The 24,699-nt window shown below is 36.1% G+C and overlaps 1 protein-coding gene across 2 annotated transcripts in view; it reads left to right on the top strand.

Moving 5' to 3' along the window:
- The window catches only part of PCNX1 (pecanex 1), a 137,258-nt gene that overhangs the window by 602 nt on the left and 111,957 nt on the right, over window positions 1–24,699 (top strand). The gene's annotated exons all lie outside the window — the stretch shown is intronic.

Here is a 24,699-nt window from a genome sequence, read left to right as displayed (position 1 = left end):
GCGCTCCGTTCCTCGGGCACCCCCGGGCACTCCCTGCTCCCGGGGCGGTCCTCGCTCCCCCCTCCCGGGAGAGCCCTCCCGCCGCCTCGCCTCCGGTCCGCGTGCGGAGCCTCCGGAGCGGGAAGAACGTGCGCCGCTCGGTGTGGAACGTATTTGCGGGTCGGCCGCGCTCTTACTCGCTAATAGGTGGTGGTTGAAAACCTGGCTCCTAACGCCTCTGCCTCTAAAAATTTTGGGGTTTGCGCACCACTGGTTCTTTTTAGTTCAGCTCCGTGGTCGGTGGCTGTGGTGTTTCCTGGCCAGCTTTGGGGGGGAGGGAGCGGGGGAGATGCGGGGAATCTGGCTGGCATTTCAGCAAATTTGTTTGGGTTGGTTCAAGGCCTTTTAGTGATTGGCAAAGGGAAAGTACTGCCTGTTGCTGAATTCAGCACGATCAGCTTCCCCGAATCGTCTAGGTTTTTAAGTGATGTTTTCGCTGAAAGTTGTTAAGGGCATTTTTTTTTTTAACACTTTAGGTTAGGGTGGGGCATTGGAAAAAATAGTGTGGAAGAGGGATGATACTTAAGCTTGAGTTAAATTTTTTTTTTCAAATAACGGGAAGGGAGGAAAATAGGGTAATTTTTTTATTTTAGGAGAATTGTTTTGAGTGTATTTCTGCTAACTTTGTGCTTCTTTGTGGAGCTAAAGTCAGGGTGCTGGATTAGGAAATCTGGGAATACAACTCTAAAGAAGTGCTAAAGGTGAGGATACCTAGCTCATTTTTACTAATTGGCAGGAAAAGTGCTTGCTTGGGGGAAGATGTGCTAAATTTCACTTTTTTGAGCAGATTTTAATTTTTCCTTGAAATTGTTTTGAAGGGACTTAATGCTTGAGGTAAAAAGACCATTTAAAAATGCTTGTGACTGATAGCTTATTTCGTCTTAGGGGACTTGTACAGTCTTGTCCCATTCTGAAAATTTATCTTGAAGTATTAGAATTTTCAATTAATTCTGGCCTAGGGAGTTCTATTTGCACTTCTGTTCCTTCCAGGAATATGACATCATTAACGAACAGGTTAATTACTTTGGGTGTAAGAATCCTCAGGCTGTCACAGAGCTTTCTTTCATAGCAGATTTCTCTTATATTCAGGAGGGTTGTAAGTTTAAAACCGAAACCAGTCCTTGAGATGTAAAGATTAGTTGCTGTGTCCCAGTGTAAGATTTCAATGTTAGCACATCAACTGTGCTGGTGTCTAAGTCTCTTTGTGTATTTAACAAACATTACAAAAGGAAATTTAGAGCAAATAGAAAGCAATACGTTGAGTTTAATTCTTCATTTGAGGAGTTTATTCAGTTACATTTAATTCACAAATAATATTTGCATTTCCACTATGTACTGGGCAACTTACTGGGTTCTTTCTGGAAAAATGAAAGTCCTCTTGCGTTCTTATCTCAGTTAATAGCAACTCTACTCTTAAGTCTTTTACAAGCTTTCTTTGATTCTTTTTCCCTCTTCATATCTAGTTCACCATCAAGTCTTGTGGATTCTGTCTTGAAAACCTAACTAGAGTCCAGCTAATCATCACTCCCTTGGTTCAAGCCACCATTATGTCTCTTCTGGATTACTGCCGTGTTCTAATCAGGCTCCCTGCTTCCATTCTTTATTCTCTATTCTCCATACAGAAGTCTGAGTGATTATTTACAACATAGGTCAGATCACGGCACTCTTCTGCTCTCAGAGCCTGCCCTCCCATGTGTCTGTCACTCCCCCCATACGTACATTTGCCTTTGTGCAATTTTTTCCACACAACTGTGTTCCTCCCCCATGGCCTTTGCACTTGTTCTTCCCCCTCTGTCTGGATGACTGCAGATAATCCTTGTGACTTGCTCCACTTATTTCAGCTTTCAGTTATATGTGAGGCTTTCCCTGGTAACCTATGTAAACTGCCAACTTCCCGGCTCCTACAATACTTCCTAGCCCCCCTACCTTCCTTTATTTGATAGCACTTTTCACTAATTGATATATATTTATTACTTCATGTCTCTTATCTCTTTAGATTATAAGCTCTAAGAGGGCAGAGACTGATGTGTTAAAAAAATACTCTTATAACTTTCAGTGAAAATACAGCTTAAAAATTTAAGTCTTTGGAGAAACTGATTGTACTGAATTCAGCTTTAGGCAGTACTTTCCTTTTGCCAATCAGTAAAATGCCTTGAACCAACCCAAACAAAATTGCTGAAAGTTCACTGCTTTATTGTCAGGACCAGTATCATTGCCAAGCACAGAGTAAACACTCAAATACTAAATAAATGATTAGAAATGAACAAGATTTAGCTTTTGCCTTTAAGGAACTTAAAGTCTAGCTTGGGAACAATGAAGAGTTAGAAGCATTATAACTATTGTGACCCTGAGCTTATAGGTTGGGGATGATCTTAGTGTAGGGGCAGTCAACAAAGAGGATTTGTAAACATTTTAGGAAACATTCTAGTACTTCAGTGTTGAGATAGATAGTTTCAAGTATACGCTTGAAGCAAAATCTAATAACATTTCATGTTAAAATCTCAGACAGTTATATATTATTATTCTTTACTCTTCCAATAATAATTACAGACGATAACTATTATGTTTTTTATCTCAAACCCCGTGTCGTTTCACTGATGAAGATACCTGAGGTTTATCCATCAGTAACTTGTTTTGTGGCCTTAGGCAGATAATGAGCTGGGATTTGATATACACAGAATTTTTAAAGCCATTGTATGGCAGCCTGTCCCTCCCCCCCCTCCCCCCTCCCCCTCTTCCTCTTCCTTTCAGATACAAAGTCAGTGAAGAGTTAGGAAGAGTCTTAAGATTTTTTTTTTTAATATCTCTATTTTGCTTTGGTAAATATAGTCAGTGCTTTTCTGTTTTTGTTTTAGTTAAAATTTTTTTTATTGAATAAATTTGACAATGTGTAAATTTAAGGTATACAACCTGTTACTTTGACATTTATATATCCTAATATGATTGCTGTTGTAGTGATATCTATTACATAATATTATTGTATATATTCGTTATATGTGCACTAGTTCTCTCTGGTTTATTTACTACTGGTTGCAAGTTTGTACCCTTTTTAAAAAAATGGGTTTGACTATTTTAGATTCCACATATAAGTGATAATCATATGGTATTTGTATTTCTCTGTCTGACTTATCTCTTAGGATTTTTGTATAGGATTCAAACACTTGTAGCTTTTGTGGATACTTTAAAGGTAGAATTTATAGTTCAGCAGTTATAATGCTTTTAAGTTGTGAAAATCAAGAAGTAATTTTTTCTTCTTTCATTGTCCTTTCTGTTTCTCTTAAGGCATTTACCCTATTTTATCTTGTTATGATTATTTTTGTACATGACATGTCACAGATGGTGAGTTTTATATGTGTGAGCTTCGTGGCATTTTTGTGTTCTGGAAAGCAGACTGGAATTGTTGTTATCTTGATTTATGTGTCTTGGTTTTTGTAATTGAACGTGTGTCCTTTGGGCAAGACTCTCCACCTTCCTGGACCTAATTTACTCATTTGTGAGATACTGCATGGGCATTTTGTAAGAAAATATTTATAAAGTAGAAGAAATTTTTCCCCTTCAGAGTGACCTTCAGTAAATGTCATTTGAAGAATGGATTATTAAAACAGTGTTTCCTCTATGATGTTCTATGACTGCAGGAGATTAGATAGTAACTCAAACCATTATCTTAACATATTACTCAACGTATTGTTTTCTTCTATAAAGAGGTATACCCGTAGGTGATGAACTGTAACACTAAAATCTCTTTATATGCGTGATTCTCAAACTCCAGTTGACATCAGAATCACTTGACCATGTTTAAAATGTGCAGAAGATCTGGAGTGTGGCCCATTAATTTGTATTTTATAAACATCCAGGTCAGTTTAAACAACTTGATACGCCCATAATTCCCAGCCCCTGACTTAAATCCAGCGGCCTACTCAGCATCTCCTCTTGATTGTCTCATAGGCATCTCAAAGGAATCATGTCCAAAACCATTCTCGTTTCCCCACTAATTGCACCACTGCAAAACTTTTCTTACTCTGTCTTTGTCATCATAGTTTATGGCACCATCTTGTATCTGGTTGTTCATGCTGCCCCTCTCGTCTTATGAGCAAATCTTATCAATTCTACTGTCCTAACATCTCAAACCTCTTTCCACTTTCTGGTCCACACTGACTTTCTGTCAGCACTTCTGCCTTAGCTTTTATTCTTGCCCTTTTACAACTACTTTTTCCACAAAGTAAAAGACATCAGTCTGTTTGTGTCATCCCTCCAACCCCTTTAATATCATTCAGTGACTTTCTTTTGCATTTAGAATAAAATCTAACATCTTACTAAGGCCCCACCAAAGCCTGTTCTGTATTTGTTTGCAGTTTGTTCAATTTTCCCGCTGTGCTGTAGTCACACTGGCCTTGTTTCTGTTTCTTCAACCTACTGAACATGTGCCTCCCGTCCAGCTTCTGAAGGTATACTCTTCCCTTTTGCTCTTTGCAGGGCTGGCCGCTGCTTGGTTTTTAGGGTTGGGTTTAAACGTCATCTCCTCAGAGAGGCCTGAACTGATGACCATAAACAAATTCTGTCTTTTCCATCATTCCATCTTTTAACTTTCTTCCATAGTGGTTATCACAAACATATTTACATCTTTGTTTACTTGTTTTTTGTCTCTAACGTTCCCTCCCCCCAATACCTTGTAAGTTCCATGAGGGCAGGGGCCATGTCTGATTTATTGGACAGTGTATATCCAGTTTCTACTCCCATGCTTGGCTTGTATTAGGTCCTGAATAAATATTTGTTGAATAAATTTTGTGTTATATACATGAATCCTTTTTAGATTTTTCAACTTAACTGATGTAGAATAGTTGGGGGTGGAAGGAGTACTATGGTAGCCTGTGTATAGTAGAGTCACATTTTGCCTGGGAGTTAGAGAAAGTATCAGTGTACAAGACATAAATCAAATACAGAATTATTAAAAAAAATCAAATACAGAACAACTCTTGAAAAACCCTTACGTCAAAGTGCAGCATATATAGCTTTTTGTATATACCACTTTGTGCAGTTATACATACATATACCCATATACACATGATATATATAATTAATATATACGATATAAATCTTTGGAGAGATTGCATTCAGAAACTAAATCACTCATATAAAATTTACGAAGTTTCAACTTCTTTTTCCTGGTTACTGTATTATTTTCTGTAGCTAATCTTTATTATCTGCAGAATAATAAATACTTGTTAGGATTTCTCTGAGGTCCTCAAGCCATTTTCCCCCCCCAAAAATTTAAAAATATTTTAAAGACCAATGTAAACAAGAGTAAGTTATGACTAAAACTGAAATTTTCATGTTTCCTAAAAAGTTTTAATTGAGTAAGGAAAGTTATATTATAAATTAGTAATTAAAAACATGATTATTTAGTATTTGACTGTTTTCTGTGTCCTTTAGGAAAAGTTTAATGAATAGTGGACGGTCTGTTTTGACCTATATTCTGTGCTTTTTCTTACCAGTATTTTCAGTATTTAGCATTGAGATGAATGTAATTATTTCCAGAATTGGCTATGGCACAGATATAGCTCTTATTTTTCTGCTCTGTCACCTATAATAAATTTAAAGATACGTTGCCCAAAAATGGTTTACAAATGAAGTTTCCAAGAAAACAGCCATATTTGTTAACTTGTAGAAAAACATGTGAATTTACAAAATGTGTTAGTGTCTTTTGTTAAAGATGTTTTCTGCTATTTGAGAAATTACTCTTAAGTTGTAAAATTATTCGGCAGCTGAATAACCTTTTCCAGGTTTTGAATACATAGATTTAACTAGGTAGTTTGCTTTCTCTAGCTGGCTGTACTGAAAGTTAAACAGTGTTTTTCCAACATTTTAGTATGAGAATTTTCAGACTTATAGAGAAGTTGAAAGAATTGTACCGGCTACCTGGATTCTACAATGTTTATTACATGTCTTTGTCTGTGCATCCCTTTATCAAGACTTTTTTTTTTTTTTTAAGAGGTATGGGTGTGAAGTAAGTTACAGGCATCAGTACAGATCATCCCTAAACACTTTAGCATGCATACCATTAGAGTTCTGAAAGGCATGAATGCTAGGTGAATTATTGGATGAGTTTTGAGTTTTGATAAATGAATACACCTGGGTAGTGCAAACCCATCATGTTGTAGGTCATTAGCATCATCCCAGAAAGGTCCTGCTTGTCTTTCCCAGTCAGCCCTCTCCCCCTTGGTCTGATACATATATTTTTTCATCATTGATTAATTGAACCTATTCTAGAACTTCATGTAAATGGAATCCTGCAGCATATAGTTTGTGTAAGTCTTTTTCACTCAGCATAATGTTTCTGAGATTCATCCATGTTGTTGTGTCAGTTGTCTGTTCCTTTTTATTGCTAAGCAGAATCCCTTTGTATGAATATATTACAGTTTGTTTTTTATACATTCTCCTGTAGATGAGGGGACCTCTTTCTAGTTTTTGGCTATTTTGTAAAAGGTGTCATCCCAACGTGAGTTTTATAAGAACTCAAAGAAATTGAAACTTAATTGAATATCAAAAATGTTTTTTCTTCCCAAATAAGACCATGTTTTAATCTAAAATAAATTAATGATAATTGTATACTTTATCCTTTCATTTAAATTTTAGTAAACTGTAATACTGTACTTCTGTTTACTCGGTGTTTAGATTTTCTGTTTTGTCAACACAGTAGAACCTTTTTGTTCAAATATATGTATGCTAAATCAGAAATTATAGGTAAGTAAAAAGAAGAAAATAAAAACCACCTGCAATCCCATTTACTCAATCTGTTGAACATTTTAGTAATCAAAATGTATTTGGAGCTTATAAATACATATTGCACTTTTTTCTTACAAAAATGGGCTCATAAAATTTGTACTGTTTTGAAGCCGCCTGTTTCGCTTGACTATAGATTGTGAATGTTTCCATGTGGGGGAAAAATAGTACAGTTTTAATAGCTCTCTTGTAGTATGGATGTGTTATAGTTTCTAACCATTTGTTTGTTGGTTATGTAGGTTGTAGTTTTTAGCTATTTTGAAAACACTAGTGTGAGTGTTCTTGTAAATTAAATTTTTGTACCAGTCTTTTGTAAAAATTCCTTTAAGTCAACTTGGTGGATTAAAGGATATACATATTTTTATTTGATAAATGATCATTTATTTTACAAACACTGAGTGAATCTTTATAATGAGAGAGAATGTGTATTGAATGAGAGACTGAGAAATTGATAATATGAGGTTCCTGAGAAGGCAAAGTAGGTTTGTGATCCAGGAAGCACAGGTAGTCAGGGATCATGCTCTGGAGGGAGGAAGGAAGGAGGTGAGGAGGGAAGAAGGCATAAGCATTTGGTGGTGAAAGTTGAGGTAGATCTTTTATGATTTATGTTGAAGTACAGAGTGAGTGTTTTCTGTTGAGAGAGAAGCGGGGGGTGAGCAGGATATTCAGGGTTTGCGGTGGATCTCCAAAAGGTGAAATGTGATTCTTATTTTCAGACAGTGGCAAAGTGACCTGACTAGCGAGAGATGGTAGGATTGCCAGGCAGTTTCGAGGGTGCCTTTGAGATTGGAGAACAGGAGTCCAGAGTGTTGAAGAGAAATGTTAAGGAGAGGAATTTGGGGTAAAATTTACTTGCAAGTTATCAGCATTATAGAGGATAATCCAAGCTACAGAGTAGGTAGGATCTGGGGAGAAAGTATAATTCATTAAAAGAAAAATGGTTGAGCAGAGCAGACAAGAAAGGTAAGAGGAAAATGAAGAAAGGAACCCATTCCAGAAGCCAAGGCACGAGAGTATTTTGAAGCAAAGAAATGGTTAAAAATGCCAAATTACCCTCCTGAAAGGTAGTGCTAACTTAAATTTTCATCAACAATATTAAGAGTACTTGTCTTCCCACCTGTACTCAACACTTTCCAAAGCAGGATGTTAGTGTTATAAATTTCTTATTCAATGGAATGTTGAATAAAATAATTTCAGTAATAGTTTGTTTTTGATAAGAGGCAGAATTTCCCTTAAAGTATGTTTCTAATTCAAAGTTTTTTTAGTCCAAATTAAGAATGTTTATTGCACTAACATATGTCACATAACTTTTATCTGATTTTTCCTATATTCTGTACTCAGATAATTTTCACAGCAGGCAACTGCTAAACAAGCAGAAATGTTTCTTTGAGAGATTGATTGCTTCTTTCTGTTATTTAACCTGAATTAAATCAAATGGTTTTCCTGTCTCTGCACAGCTGGGGAAGGCAGAGAATTATTTTATACCTAGGAACACCAGGAATAGTAGCACTAAAATAGTATAGACTAGTGTGGAAAGGGCTGATTACAACAGACATTCTGTCGAGTTTACTACTGTTGACTTCTTTAGCATGTACATAAATTTTACCAAATCGCAGTGAAATAGTAGCTAATGATTCTGATTCCTTGGGTTCCTCTGCCTGTCCCCTAAGAACCTGGTCAAATGGTTTCTTTGGTAGAATTATACAACAGTTCAGACTTTCATTCTCTTCCTTTATCTTTAGAATCGGAGGGGGTTGCATCTTTTATAACCTGCACTGTTGGCGCTACTCTCTGTTGCTTTGTGTTATAAGAAAGAAAAGAAACCCCAGGGAAAAACAAGCTATTTCCTTTTGAGGTTTTAAGGGGGAAAAAGTCCTATTCTGTACTGCTTTGTACAAACCGCATAGAACCCTGAGTGCCAACTGCCCTAAGAATAGGCAGGAAGATTAGTCACAAATTTGAGAAGCTTGAATCACGCATCTGGCTGTTTACTTTTACTATCCCTCCTCACTCCCTGAGTGTTGTCTAGACATAAACTAAACAGATTCATCCACCATAGTTAACATCTTTAAAACTTTTTATTTTGAAATAATTTTATATTTACAGAAAAGTTGCAAAAATAGTATAGAATTCTTTTATACCTTTTGCCTGGCTTCCTTTAATATTAAAATCTTACATAACCATGGTGCATTTATCAAAATTAAGAAATTAACATGGTATAGTATTATTAACAAACTATAGACTATTTGGATTTCACCAGTTTTTCCACTAATGTTCCTTTTCTGTTTCAGGATCCAATCCAGGATCATATATTGCATTTAGTATCATCATTTTTAATATGGTTTTCTTATTGTTTCCCTTACCATGCTGAAATTCTGTTCTTTAAAGAATTTTACACTTTATAACAATTTATTAAATTGTGTCATAAGAAAAATTAGTACAAGGTTTTATGTCTGTGACAGATACATTTTAGATGGACAAAAGAAGAGAGTATTCTGAATGATTTTTAAATCGTGCATCGACCATTCCTATCTGTTAGGCTATTTAAAAATGGGTATAGTTTACATATGAAGAATTATATTAAATGAGATAATTCTGAAGATGAAAAAGACTTTAAACCTCATTCACGCGGAATGGACACCAGTGTCTTAGTTTCCTGTATAATGCTGCTTTTTCCTAATTTATAACTTGGAGGCAATAAGACAAATAAACAATCATATTGCAAGGTGCAATATGACTAATCAATCCCTTATGTGTCATAAAGTGCTCAGTAATTGGAAGGAACATCCAGTTATTTCCTAGAAGGATTTATGCAGAGGGTAATTCATACATTTACTCTATATTGGGCACTGTAGTAGGCATTGTGGTGGGGGACCTTCATGAAGTTTGTTATTAGTCCTGGAACAGCATTTCCCATCAGGCAAATGAATCTTTGTTCTGGGGAAAAGATTGTTTATTAAAAGAAGATATGGCCCGGCCGGGCGTGGCTCAGCGGTTGAGCGTCGACCTAGGACCCAGGCGATCAGGGTTCGATTCCCGGTCAGGGCACATGCCCAGGTTGCGGGCTGGAGCCGATCAATGACTCTCTCGTCGCTGATGTTTCTGTCTCTCTCTCTCCCTCTCTTTTCCTCTCTCTGAAATCAATAAAGATATATTTAAAAAAAAAAAGATATGTTCTTGGGTGTAGTGGTTTGCTCTCTACCAAGTATTTTATTATAATATATCTAACCATGTTAAGGCTTTCTCAGTGAATTATTTTTTAACTTCTCAGAATTTTTTTTTTTAATGTTCATAATATTACTATTCCTGGTCAGTATCTGGAATGGTCAAAAGAATGTAAAAACAGTTAAGAAAACCCACCAATTATTATTTGCACTAAGCAGTATTCTGTTTTATTTATGCCATAATATATTACACAAGATTTCCACAAGTGTCACAGAACCTTAAGACAGAGCCCAAGTGGACTTTGCAAAGGAGTAAAGATTGGGGGTGGGGTACATTTTAATAATGAAATCTTCAATTTAAAGATTTTTTAAGTGAAAGTAAAGATGGCTAATTAAAAAATTAAACTGTATTATCTGTCTTTTTTTTCAGTCCCTTATGTCACAGGAATATTAAAGTATACAGTATGTGCTATTGAAGAAAAAGCTTAAAGTGATCTTAGTTTTCCAATTCCTTTATATGAAGATTTTCGAATGAACAAGAAAGGTGAAAGAATAATACATGATTACCCGTATGTCCATCTAGGTTTAACACTTACGAACTTTTAAAAAAAATCACATTTGCTTTTCCTGAATACCGATGCCTGATAAATATCTATACATTCATTCTCTCATAGACACATATGTATATATCTGATGCATTATGACACATCACCCCTGTTATCACATTGAAGGTAATTAACACTAATCCTCTAATATCTAACATCTAGTTCATATTTAGATTTTCCCAGTTATCTCATTTATAGCCAGTTTTTCCAAATCCAGGATCCAATTATGGTTTATCATTTCTCTTCCATCCAACTGACTTTTAAAAAGTCTAGGGTAATTATCTTATAGAATGTTCTATATTATGGATTTGTCTAATTGTAATGTCATGTTTTTCCTCTCTATTCTCTGTATGTAGTTTCTGTAAACTTAAACCTTATTTTATTGTTCAAAGTTACGGTTTCTAGAATTTATAAATTTTAACATGATATTAAACATGATTAGTGTTCTTTATAAATTACCCTTTCATTTTGCTTTACCTTTGATTTAGTAATCTTAAGCATTTACTGACAAATGTTTACAGCATATATATATTTTTAAACATAACTCAGCTTTATTTACCTGTTTTTATATATCTTTATTGATTTTAGAGAGAGGAAGGGATAGGGGGAGAGAGAGACAGAAACATCAGTGATGAGAGAGTCATTGATCGGCTGCGTCCTGCACGCCCCCCACTGGGGATCGAGCCACAATCCGGGGATGTGCCCTGGCTGGGAATCAGAGCTATGATCTCCTGGTCGATGCTCAACCGCTGAGCCACCCCAGCCAGGCATAGCATATTTTTTGTTCACATTGTCATACAGTGTTAGTGTTACTCAAGCTTTCATTGTGTATCTATTTTGGCTTTCTTCCTTTTGAAAAGACATCTGTAGGTAAACCAAGGAAAGTTAAAGTAAAATCACAAAGGCTCTTCACCCTATTCTAGGCATTGACATGTAGCTTTTAGCTAATTAAAGCTTTATGTATTTTTGCTTACTAATAAGGGTAAGGAGAATTAGAATTGTCCATGGGATGGTTTCAAACTACATGCTCCCTACTCCTCTGCTCATTCTGAGTCACTGCTCATCTCTTCTTTCTATAGCAAGATGCATATCACAACACAGGCTAGAGTGAGGCTAATGTGGGGATAATCCTGAATTTGTCTGTTTTTTAAAAAAAAAAGTTATTCAGCAGCTTTGGAAGACTGTTAGGAATTCTTTGTATATTCCTTACTACTTCACTTGAGAATAGATGGCCTATTGCACACGACACAGGCTTCTTCTACACAGGTGATAAATGGGACAGAGCTGGCATTACTTTCCTCCTTAAAAAAACAAATGAGCAAAAACCCACCATCTAATAACTGGGAATTAACTTGCCTGAGGTCCTATTTTGCTTCACTCCAATAAATTGGTGTCTGGGGGAGATTTCAGGCATGTGAATTTTGAAAACAACTCCCCCTAAATGTACCAACAGCAAAAGCCCATAGGTGATTTGATGGTACCTCAAATTAACCACTACCCTGTGAGGTCTTAGTTTGTTTTTCTTGAATTTCTGAAAACACATTATTGATTCTGGCTAAAGTTGCTGGTTTAACTCATCCCGTATTTTTCAGCAGTGAATAAATTACTGAATAACTTTGATTCTGGCTACAGTGGGGACTGATAATAGTAACACTTATACCCATTACAGTATTCCTTGAACATTTTACCTTCCAGTTAAAAACCATTATTAAGTTTGTATCATGAAAATAATACTAGCTGTTGAAACTGTTCCAGGTTGTACTCAAATGTGTATATCCCCCAAGTAAAAGTCCAAAATAAAAACAAACAATGTTATGGCAATGCTGTAGTGCACATTTGTGTATATAAGAGCATAAGTTTCTAGAAAAATTGCTAGGTCAAAGAGTATGCACATTGACGTTAAACTAGATGTTGCCAATTACACCTCAAAAAAAGTTTTACTGTTATATTCTCATCATTGTATGTAAGGACCTGTTTCCCTTTGTTCTCACCAACATTGTTTATTATGAATCTTTTTCAATGTGGTAGTGAAAAAAGGGACATTGTTTTAATTTGTATTTTCTTAATAAGAAGTTTTTTGAGTATCTTTTCATATGCTTAGTAGATATAACATTTATACCTTTTATCTTCTAACTGCCTTTTGTATACTTTGCCCTTTTTTTGCAAGTCATGTTCTAAGTGACTTTGAGAGCCCTTTGTATGTATGAATATTAGCTCTTTGTCAAATATTAAACATTTTCCTTAACTTTTAACTTTATGATTGGATATTTTGCGCATATAAATTTAACATTTTTAGTAGTCACATTAACCAGTTTTCTTCATTCAATAATGACTTTCCATGTTAAATTTTTGTCTAAAAACTTCATGTTTTTGTCTAATAATTTTTAAATTTGAGAATAAATTTGCATGGTTAAATAAAAATAGATATAACAACTCTAAAAAAGTGGTGGAAATTTTCCCTTTTGTACCTGCCCACCATCCTCCCATTTTCCACCTTTCTTTCTTTCATAAGAAACCACTGTTTTTGTGAATCCCACCACATAGTTTTTGTGAATCCCACCACAGCATGCAGATGCAAATTCAAATATGTCTGTTACTCTCCCCCGCCACACTATTCTGTGTATTGTATTTCCCCCAGTTACTGTATCTTGACCATCTGTGCAAAAGGGTTTCTTCGGGTTTTTAAAAAATTGAGATATACTTGATATATAACATTAGTTTTAGGTATACAACACAATGATATATTTCTGTATATTGTGACATCACCACAAATTTAGTTAACATCCATCACCATACATAGTTACACATTTTTTTCTTGTGACAAGAACTTTTAAGATTTACTTTCTTAGCAACTTTCATATATACAGTACAGTATTATTAACTGTAGTTACCATGCTGTAATATACACTACATCTCCAGGACTGACTTATTTTATAACTGGAAGCTTATACCTTTTGACCCCTTTCACCCATTTTACCCACCCCCACCCCCTGGACTCTGGCAAGACCGGTGCTTGAGTTCCATTGCTTTTGTTTTGTTTTTAGATTCTACATATAAGTGAGATCATTTGGTATTGGTCTTTCTCTATCTGACTTATTTCACTTAGCCTAATGCCCTCAAGATCTATTCATGTTACCACAGGTGGCAAGATTTCCTTATTTATGGCTGAGTAATATTCCACTGTGTACATAAACCACATTTTCTTTATCCATTTATCTATTGTTGGACACTTGAGTTGCTTCCGTGTCTTGGCTATTGTAAACAGTGCTGCCATGAACATAGAGGTACGTATGTCTTTTTGAATTAAGTGTTTTGGATTTCTTCGATAAATACCTAGAAGTGGAATTGCTGGGTCACATGGAAGTTCTATTTTTAACTTTTTAGAGCCTCCCTATTGTTTTCTGTTCATACTGTTTTCTGTAGTGGCTGTGTCAAGTTACATTCCCACCAGCAAGGCACAGGGGTTCCCTGTTCTCCACATCCTTGCCAACACTTATTTTTTGTCTTTTTAAAAAATATTTCTTTATTGATTTCAGAGAAAGGAAGGGAGAGAGATAGAAACATCAATGATGAGTCATTGATTGGCTGCCTCTTGCATGCCCCCTACTGGGGATCGAGCCTGCAACCTGGGCATGTGGCTTGACTGGGAATTGAACTGCAATCTCCTGGATCGTAGGTCTGTGCTCAACCACTGAGCCACGCCAGCCTAGCTCTTGTCTTTTTGATGTAGCCATTCTAACAGGTGTGAGGTGATAACTCATTGTGGTTTTGATTTACATTTCCCTGATGATTAGTGATGTTGGGTCTATATATCTTTGGAAAATGTCTATTCAGATCCTGTGCCCATTTGTGATTCAGATTTTTTTCTTTGCTGTTAAGTTGTATGAGTTCTTTATATAGTTCGTATATTAACACCATATCAGATACATGATTTGCAAATATTTTCTCCCATTCCTTAGGTTGTCTTTTTATTTTATTGATAGTTTCCTTTGCTCTGCAGCTTTTTACTTTGATATACTCCCACTTGTTTATTTTTGCTTTTGTTGGCTTTGCTTTTGGTGCCAAACCCAAAAAAATCATATCCAAGATCAATGTCAAGGAGCTTATTTCCTATGCTTTTTTCTAGGAATTTTATGGTCAAGTCTTTAATCCATTTCGAGTTAGTTTTCTGTTTGGTGTATGATTGTGGTCCAGTTTTTCTTTTTCATGTGGTTGTCCTAATTTTCCCATTACCATTTATTGAAGAGATTGCCCTTTCTCCATTGTATATTCTTGGCTCCTGTGTTGTAAATTAATTGGCTATATATGTCTGAGTTTATTTCTAGGCCTTCTGTTCTGTTCCATTGACCTGTGTGTCTTTTTTAATGCCAATACTATACTGTTTTGGCTACTCTAGCTTTGTTACATAGTTTGAAATCAGGGAGCGCAATGCCTCTGGCTTTGTTCTTTCCCAAGATTGCTTTGGCTATTCAGGGTCTTTTGTGGTTCCACACAATTTTAGGATTGTTTGGTCTATTTTTGTGAAAAATGCCATTACTATTTTTATAGGGATTGTGTTGAATTTGTAGATTGCTTTGATTTAATATGGACATTTTAATAGTATTAATTCTTCCAATCCATGAGCACGGAATATCTTCCATTTATTTGTGTCTTCTTCAGGGACTTTCATGGAGTTTTATAGTTTTCAGTGTACAGGTATTTCACCACCTTGATCAAATTTATTTTTAGGCTTTTTTGGGATGCAATTGTATATGGGATCGTTTTCTTAATTTCTCTGAAAGAAACTCAACAGATTTTTGTATGTTGATTTTGAACCTTGCATCTTTTACTGAATTCGTCTATTCTAACAGTTTTTTGGTAGTCTTTGGGGTTTTCTATATATAACGTTATGCCATCTGCAGATGGTGACAGTTTTGCTTCTTGCTTTCTGATTTGGTTGCCATTTATTTATTCTTGCCTATTTGCTTTACTTAAGGACTTCTAATACTGTGTTGAGTAAAAGTGGCGAGAATGGGCATCCTTGTCTTGTTCCTGATCTTAAGGGAAAGCTTTCAGCTTTTTAGTATTGATTATGTTAGCTGTGGGCTTGTCATATATGACTTTTATTATGTTGAGGTACACTCCTTCTATAACCACTTTGTTGAGAGTTTTTGTCAGAAAGGGATGCTGAATTTTGTCAGATGCTTTTTTTGCATCTGTTGAGATGATCATATGACTTTTGTTCTTCATTTAGTTAATGTGGTGTATCTCATTGATTGATGTTGTGGATATTGAACCTTTTTTTTTTGATCCATTTTGCACCTCTAGAATAAATCACACTTGGTCATGACATATGATCCTTTTAATGCATTTATTTGGTTTGCTAATATTTTTTGTTGAGGTTTTTGCATGTATGTTCATCAGAGATACTGGTCTGTAATTTTATTTTCTGTGGTATCCTTGTCTGGTATTGTTATCAGGGTAATGCTAGCCTTGTAAAATGAATTTGGAAGTGTTACTCTCTCTGTATTTTGTAAGAGTTTGAGGGTGGTATTAATTCTTACTTAAATGTTTGGTAGAATTCACCAGTGAAGCTGTCTGGTCCAGGACTTTCATTAAATAGTTGCATAGTATTCCATTTTCTGGATGTATTGTTTAATGTGTTTTCTGCTGATAGGCATTTAATTTGTTTGCAGCCTTTTGCTAACACAAACCATGCTGTAATTTTTACAGATGTCATCTGACATGTGTCCAGGTATATTATTAAGATAAAGTGTTAGTGATATTGACCATCTTTTCATGGACACAAACAAAGTGTGGTGATTGCTGGGAGGGGTAGGTGGAGGATGGCATAGAGGATGAAGTGGTGATGGAAGGAGACTTGATATGGGGTGGCGAACACAATATGGTGCACAGATGATGTGCTGTGGAATTGTGCATCTGAAACCTGTATAATTTTGTTAACCAGTGTCACCTCAATAAATTCAATAAAAAGGAAAAGAAAAAAGATAAATTCTTAGAAATTAGGTTGCTTGGTTAAAGGGTAAATGCTTTTGTAATTTTGAAAGATACTGCCAAATTGCCTTTCAAAGGAGTATGCCTGCAAGCCATTCATGAGAGTTTTTGCATCTCTCCTATTTTGAGTGGGGTTGAGCAGCTTTTCATAAGCTTAGGGTCTTTTGGGGGGGACAGTTCATGTGCTTTATCCATTTTTTAAAATCCATTTTCTACTTGGTCATTTCTTATTGCTATCTAAGAGCTTCTATATATGAAGGAGATTAGTTCTTTGTAATGCATTTGCAAATATCTAATAGCTTTATAGTTTAGCCCACTTGGAATTTATTTTGCCGTAAGCAATGTATGAGTACCTAGTTAATTCTTTTGATAGGCAGTTGTCCCAAGCAACCTAATTTATTAATTAATTCTCTTTTCCTCAGTGGTTTAAATGTCACCTTTTTTTTTAATATGATTTCCCACTGGGGTATTTGCATTTTCTGTTTTATCAGCTTGTTTGTTCTTACATGAATGCCATATTTTTTAGTAACCCTAGTTTTATATGTTTACATGTTTTTATGTTTTAAAGCTTTTAAGAAGAATATGTTTTTATTGATTTTAGAGAGAGAGAGGAAGGGAGAGGGAGAGAGAGAAACATCAGTGCATCAACACTGATCGGCTGCTTCCTGCACGCCTCCTGCTGGGGATCGAGCTGCAACCCGGGCGTGTGCCCTGACCAGGAATCTAACCAGCGACCTCTTGGTGCATGGGTCGACGCTCAGCCACACCAGCTGGGCTATATATTTTTCTTTTGCAGTAGTCTTTATTATTCTTTCTTTTCATTATTTTCGTTGCTATTCTTGTATGTTTATTTTTCCATTTTCTTAAGTCTTCCAGGGATTTCATTGAATTTTTGATTGAAAGGTGTTGAATTTGTGGATTACTTTACAGAAGGAAGTTTGACATCTTTATATATTGGGCTAAGGTGATCTCTTTATTTCTTTGATGTTCTTCAATAGATTTTATTTAAAAAAAAATATTCTTTATGTTTACCTTGAACATTTTCCCTTAAGATTATTATTTTAGATAATAAGATTTTATTTTCTGATATGAGGCTACATGGAACCATTTCTGTCACTATGTTTCTAATGGGTTATTGTTTGTAGGTAAGAAAACTATTGACTTTTAAAAAATAAACTTATTTTAGAACAGTTTTAGATACATAGAAAAGCCGATAGTACAGAGACCTCCCATATGTCCTGCACCTAGTTTCTCCTGGTAACATTTCATATTACTGTGGTACATTTGTACAACCAATGAACCAATGTTGATTGTACATCATTAACTTACAGTCCATACTTTATTCAGATTTCCTTATGTCCTTTTTCTGTTCCAGGATGCCATCCAAAACTATTGATTTTAATTTATTAATTTTGCAGCCAGACACTTTATGGAATTAGCTTATACTTTCTAGGACTTTTTCTGTTTATTTTAAAAGGGTTTTCAGATATGCAGTTATATTTGTAAATAACAATTTTACTTCTTTCCAATATTTCTACTTTTTTCTCTTGTATAATTGCTTTGCATGGTACTTTACATGTCTATATTAAGTAATGTTGACAATATGACAGCCTTACCTTATTCCCTGCTTTAATGGGAATTCTAGTGTTTTACTGGTAAGCTTATCATTTTTGTTTGAAATATGGATTGGTTTTTTCTTTAACATGTTATGGAAGTATTTATTTGTTTTTCAGTGACTTCTTGTCACTCATTATCAGATTAGTATTTACCTTCATGTATTCTGAAGTCTTACAAGTCTTATCTACCTTATCTTTTTTTTTTTTTAAATATGTCTTTATTGATTTCATAGAGAGGAAAGGAGAGGAATAGAGAGACAGAAACATCAACGATGAGAGAGTCATTGATCGGCTGCCTCCTGCACGCCGCCAACTGCGGATCAAGCCCGCAACCTGGGCATGTGCCCTGACCAGGAATCGGACCCCGATGGCCTGGATCCTGGGTCGACGCTCAACCGCTGAGCCACACCCGGCTGGGCTACCTTATCATTTTTGTAGCTCAGCTTTGGTCCCTCTGAACTATTTCTACTCAGAGATTTTTTTGTTTACTTATCTTAGTTTTGTAACTACATTGCTTAAATATTATTAAAAACATCACATAGCCCTGGCTGGTGTGACTCAGTTGGTCAGAGCATTGTCCCCAAAAGGTGACGGGTTCCATTCCCGGTCAGGGCACAAACCCAGGTTGCTGGTTCGATCCCAGGTTGGGGTATGTGTGGGTGGCAACCGATCAGTGTTTCTTTCGAATATAAATGTTGCTCTCTCCCCCCCACCCCCCATGGTCGTTATGCTGTATATGCCTGTGTACCATCTACTTTAAAGCTTTCTGGCTTCATCCTCATCATAGCGCCGTGAAATGAAGATAGCTGTTACCATCTCCACTTTACAGATGAGAAAACAGGTTCCTAGAAGTTAATCACTGGCTCAGGGTTTTGCAGGCTGTCTCTGCCATTTCTTCTCTTTGACCTCAAGACTACCACCAGTCACTATCCACCATCCTCCTATACACAGTTGTGCAAGATGCTTTTCTGATTGATCTCCTCCTGAAATCTTACCTGTGATTATTTGAGATGAACTGAGTGTCCACTCATCTTCTCAATATGTATTTGGAATCTAGAACTCTCAGAGCTGCCCTTTTCATCACCATCTAATTATATCCTTAATTTTGGCTTCCCTTCTTGACCAGCATATTCTATGAATACAGCGGAAGCCCATTACAAAGCACAGTGTTCTCCCAGGGGTTTCATTATGGTTCTCGCATATGCTTAAAGTGGGACAATTTGTCTCCTCATTTTGGAGGGAGGGGTTATTTAGCCTTGTTCTATGGCATGTACTGTAAGTGGATTTTATTAAAATTTAATGTCCTTTTACTTACTGGTCTAATGTGGGGTTCTTTTTCTGCTGTGTCTATATAAAAGTTTGTATGTAAAATACTATTTCGTTCTTGCATTTGCCACTGCAATTGCATGTGCTCTTTCGCTCCAACTACAGAGATGCAGCATTTGCTGTCGGCTTATATCCTGTCCATTCCAGTTTTTTAAAAAAATTAAAATTTTTAAAAAATGTTACTGAGTTTTAGAGAGAGAGAGCAACGTCATTGTGAGAAAGAAACATTGATTGGTTGCTCTTGCACATGCTTCAATCTGGAATCGAACCCGCACCCTTGGTATGTGCCCTGACAGGCATAGAATCTACCACCTTTAGGTGCACGGACCACGCTCCAAAGACCAACAGAGCCACACTGGCCAGGCCATTCCAGTTTTTTATGAACACAATCTGGAACTGTAGCCCTTATGAATATGTAAATAGCAGCAAGAGAAGCAGTTCCTGCTACTTAGCTGTGTGTTTTAAGAACTGGAAACGTTTTGGGGGAAATTTTAACCTAACTTTGTCACAGTGGTGCTCTTGGTTTCAGGTGGGTACTGTCCATGTTTTCACCTAAACATTCTATAATGCATAGAACAGCCCCCTCAAAATTTTCACAGTGCTGAGGCTGAGAAACTTTGCTCTAGAGCACGCATTCTCAGTGGGCATGATGTCACCCTCAAGGGGGGGTGGAAATTAGTTCTTGAGAGTGTGGTGAAAATCTTTTTATAAAGATTTTTAAAAAGTACATATATACATATTGTACATAGAGAAATACAATGTGTCTGTGGTGGTAAAATTTCATGAGGGATAGAGTGTTTAGAAAACTTACACTTCTGTGTGATTTTCTTTTGCTCTCACACTGCTACCACATATTCAACACTTCTGACACCAGATGTGTGGGTTTTTTCCCCAGACCAAGCAGCTGGGTGTCCTACAATTTGATTCATTTCTGACACCTCCTACCTAGACATAGTGTAAGGGCTCAGTCCCATGAGACTCTCCCCCTGCCCCCATTCAAATGCCAGTCCCAAGTCCAGGTTATCACCTGTGCTTCTGATTGATTGGCTGTAAATCGGAGGTTCCCATGACCCATCAGGTTTGTTTAACTTATTAGAGCAGCTCACAGAACTCAGGAAAACAGTTTACTTACCATTTACCAGTTTATTATGAAAGGATGTGGTAAAGGATACAGATGAACATCCAGCTGGAAGGACTGCATAGGTCATGTATAAGGGAAGGGGCACAGAACTTTCAGGACTTGTCCAAGTGTGCCAGCTATCCAGCACCTGCAGGAATTCACCAACTTGGAAGCTCTCCAAACACATACTGTTGGGATTTTGTGGAGTCTTCATCATGTAGGCTTGGTCAATTATTAACTCCATTTCCAGCCCCTCTCTCCTCGCTGGAGAATTGGGAGAGAAGCTGAAAATCACAAGCTTCTAGTATTTCTTGTTTTTTCAGGTGCCCAGCGCCCACCAGGAGCGTATCAGGAGTCACTTTATTAGAACAAGAGACAACATTCCTATCACCTCGGAAATTCCAAGGGATTTAGGTGTCACTCACTAGAGCCAAAGACCAAATATTAGAAGAAAAGATTCTCCTAGTGCTCTTATCACTTAGGAAATTCCAAGGGTTTTAGGAACCAGAGGCAGAAAATAATATATATTTTTTCTGTTATTTCTCAGAGTAATTAGGGGAAAAAATGTCTAAAAAGGAAACTTAGGAGGGCAATAATGAGGAAAAGTTGAAAAATACTGCCTTGGAGGGAGACTGTTTAGTGTAGTGGTTAAAAACTCAGGTTCTTAACCATTGGAGTAAGACTGGATATAAATCCTGTTTCTACCACTTACCAGCTGCCAGCAAATGACTTCATAGTCTCAATTTTCTTATCGGTAAAATGGAGATTATAATAGTACTTTCTTCAAAGGACTGTTGTGAGATATCCATTTAAAACACCTGTTGCTTGATAAAACACGAAATTAGTCATTTTTAATATCGAGGCGAGAAAGGGTCTGGTTTATTGAGGTATTACCATTCCTCAGAAGAGTATCTGGAACTTAATAGGTTCAGTAAGTACATGTTGAATGAATGAATAAAGCTCTTATCCATTAAGTGTGTCAGATTTGCCTTTATGGAAAATGAGGAAATGGTAGTAGTAAGACATGTTACATACTCTCCTTCATTCTTTTTTCTGTGAGGCACCTTTCACACTTGCCTCACCTTAAATCTCGTGTGTGATACATTACTTAATTTTAGCATTTACTTTTAAAGGTGGGAATGGATTATATAAGTATGCAATACCATCACTGTTTCAAGCAAATTGAGTGAGCTCAGCGCAAAATGATGTATGGGTTCTGTTAATATTCCTAAGAGAGCTAGTTTACTTTTAATTTCTAAATTTTTCTAATTTCCATTCTGTGTTAGGGTCTTAGCTTGCAGTTTATTCCTTTGAATTTTAGTGAAACATAAAAGACCACAAATAACTTTTGAAAACTTAATTTTTTGTGTATATGATTTTATTTCAAATATTTATTTTTACTTGATCCTCATAGTTTGACTTTTTCTTTGGCTTTATACTTTTGTTACTGAATTAAATTATTTTGATTTTTAAGTGTTAAATTTGAGCTGTTTTGCGCTTGTATAGTATATTATATCAATAGCAACATAGTTAATAAGTACAAGAGGAATCCCATTTTTTTTATATGTATTGGCCTATAAAATCCCACTGAATATATCCTGAACTGGTATTTTGTGAGGTGTAGTAAAAAGATAACCTGCCCTGGCCTGTGTGCTCAGTTGGTTGAGCTGTGGTCCCATGCCCCACGAGATGGCTGGTTCCATTTCTGGTCAGGACACATGCCTGGGTTGTGGTTCGATCCCCAACAGGTGGCCTGCAGGAGGCAACCTATTGATGTTTCTCTCCTTCTCCCTTCCTCTCTCTCTCAAATCAATTTTTTTTAAAAAAGATAACCTGGCTGCTATTCTTTAGAATTGCAAAGTGATGTTGAGAGAGAGCTCGTTAATGAATTCTTATTTTCACTTACTATGAACCCTGAAAGATTATTTCGATAGAATGTATCAGAAACAAATGGAATAAAGGAATGGGTCAAGTTATTTAAGTTGGACTTGATGAGACAGCTTCCGGTCCTCATTTACCATATAGATGAATTGTTTTTATGAATTTACTGAATTGTTTTTATCAAGTTACTTGGATTTACTTAGACTAATTAAACCAATAAAAAGTGATTTATATACCAAAATGTCAATTTAACTAATTTACAAAAGGAGATATGAAGCAAGATAGTTCTTAGTATAGGATAACTCATCTTTCCAGGATGGTTAGGTCTACTCAGAAAAACATGTAAATCAAGATATTGGTGCCTCAAGTTATATTCTTATGATTTCATTTGGGGAATTTTTTGGTAAAGAATGAAGTCCAGTCTGTAGATATACATTTGGTTAATATTGAAAGATAAACCTGTACCAGTCCCTTTATTTTATTAGATGCGTAAATATCTATACCTTCCTGTTTTTGTTTGCTGTTCTGGCATAATGTAATAGCCAGTTATAATTTTCAGTTATTGTTTATTGTACTGTAGGTTGGCTGCTGCTTCATGGCTTGGGAATAGGTGTGTTAATCTCGGCAGGAAACCACTTCCGCAGATAGGGTTTTTGTGAATTACTGATTCTACCTATGTAGTTTACATTATCGGGTAGTTGTTACCTTCATTTTTGAAAAATTTCCAGAACTTCAATGTGCTATCTTAATTGACAAATTCTTTTAGACAAGAATTGTTTGGAGACCCAGAATTATGTGACATTTGTTTTACCTCCCTTTTGCTCTCTGTAGTAACCTAAAGATGATTATGGAAACTGAGGGGAAGCTCCACTGTAAAGTACATTGTAGTTTTTTCCCTCCTATCATCTTGTTCTTGTTTTGTAGCATTTCATCTTTAATCCATCGTGTTTCTTTATATAGATTAATATAAGGCCAGATCCTTCCTCCCAACTCTCCCTCAGCAAAAAAAGAATGAAACCATATTATCTGACTCATTACAGTGTCTGTTCTGTTCTCTGCTCCTTGCTCAGTCATTCTCCCTCCAGTTGCCTTTTTTGTGCTTTCAAAAAGTCCTAAAAAAATTAACATAGATATAGTAACTTTAACTAGGGGATAACTTATTCACTTGTAAGTGCTGAATATCATGATAATAAATTATAAAGATTAAGTTAAAAACTATATAGGTTATTAGGTTATGGAGATGGGAATATGCACTTATGAGAAGAATGATAAAAGAACAGTTGTCATAATGAAATGCAAATGGTATTTGTGATAAAGAGGACTTCCATTGACAGCATCATATATGTGTACATTCAAAAAGTGTTGCAAGTTAAATGATACATAGAAATGATGCTGATGTGCTATGTGAGCCTATGTTAGGTCAGCTTATAATAGCTTTTGTGATGAAGAGAGCACTGTTGCTAAAGATAGATGTGAATGAATTGAACAAAATTGTTTCATGAAATAGAGTAGAAATGCAGTTTATGTAAATATGTTTTATATAACATTTTAAAAAATATTTATTGTTGAGAGTATTACAGGTGTCCCCCCCCCCCCATTGACCCCCTCCGCTTCGCTCCCATCCCCTTCCCAGGCCTTCACCCTGTTATTAACTGTGTCCATGGGTTATGCATATATGCATATAACTTCTTTGGTTAATCTCTTCCCACCCTCCACTCCCCTTCCCTCTTTCCTCTGAAATATGATTGTCTATTGCCTGCATCAATGTCTCTGGATCTATTTAGTTCGTCAGATTCTTCTGTTAATTAGCTTCTTCGTAAAGAAGACTCTTCAACTTTTCCTGTAGTGCTGGTCTGGTGGTGATGAACTCCTTTAGCTTTTTCTTATCTGTGAAGCTCTTTATTTGGCCTTCAGTTCTAAATGATAGCTTTGCTGGGTAGAGCAATCTTGGTTGTAGTTCCATGTTTTTCATCACTTTGAATATTTCTTGCCACTCCCTTCTGGCCTGCAAAGTTTCTGTTGAGAAATCAGCTGACAGTTGTATGGGTGCTCCTTTGTAGGTAACTAATTGCTTTTCTTTTGCTGCTTTTAAGATTCTCTCTTTGTCTTTAACCTTTGGCATTTAAATTATGATGTGCCTTGCTGTGGGCCTCTTTGGGTTCCTCTTGTTTGGA

This window comes from Miniopterus natalensis, chromosome 1 (genome assembly GCF_054644295.1).
Source record: "Miniopterus natalensis isolate mMinNat1 chromosome 1, mMinNat1.hap1, whole genome shotgun sequence".
NCBI classification, from domain to species: Eukaryota; Metazoa; Chordata; class Mammalia; order Chiroptera; family Miniopteridae; genus Miniopterus; species Miniopterus natalensis.
Note: the sequence above shows the minus strand (reverse complement) of the source record. Positions and strands in the feature narration are given on the sequence as shown.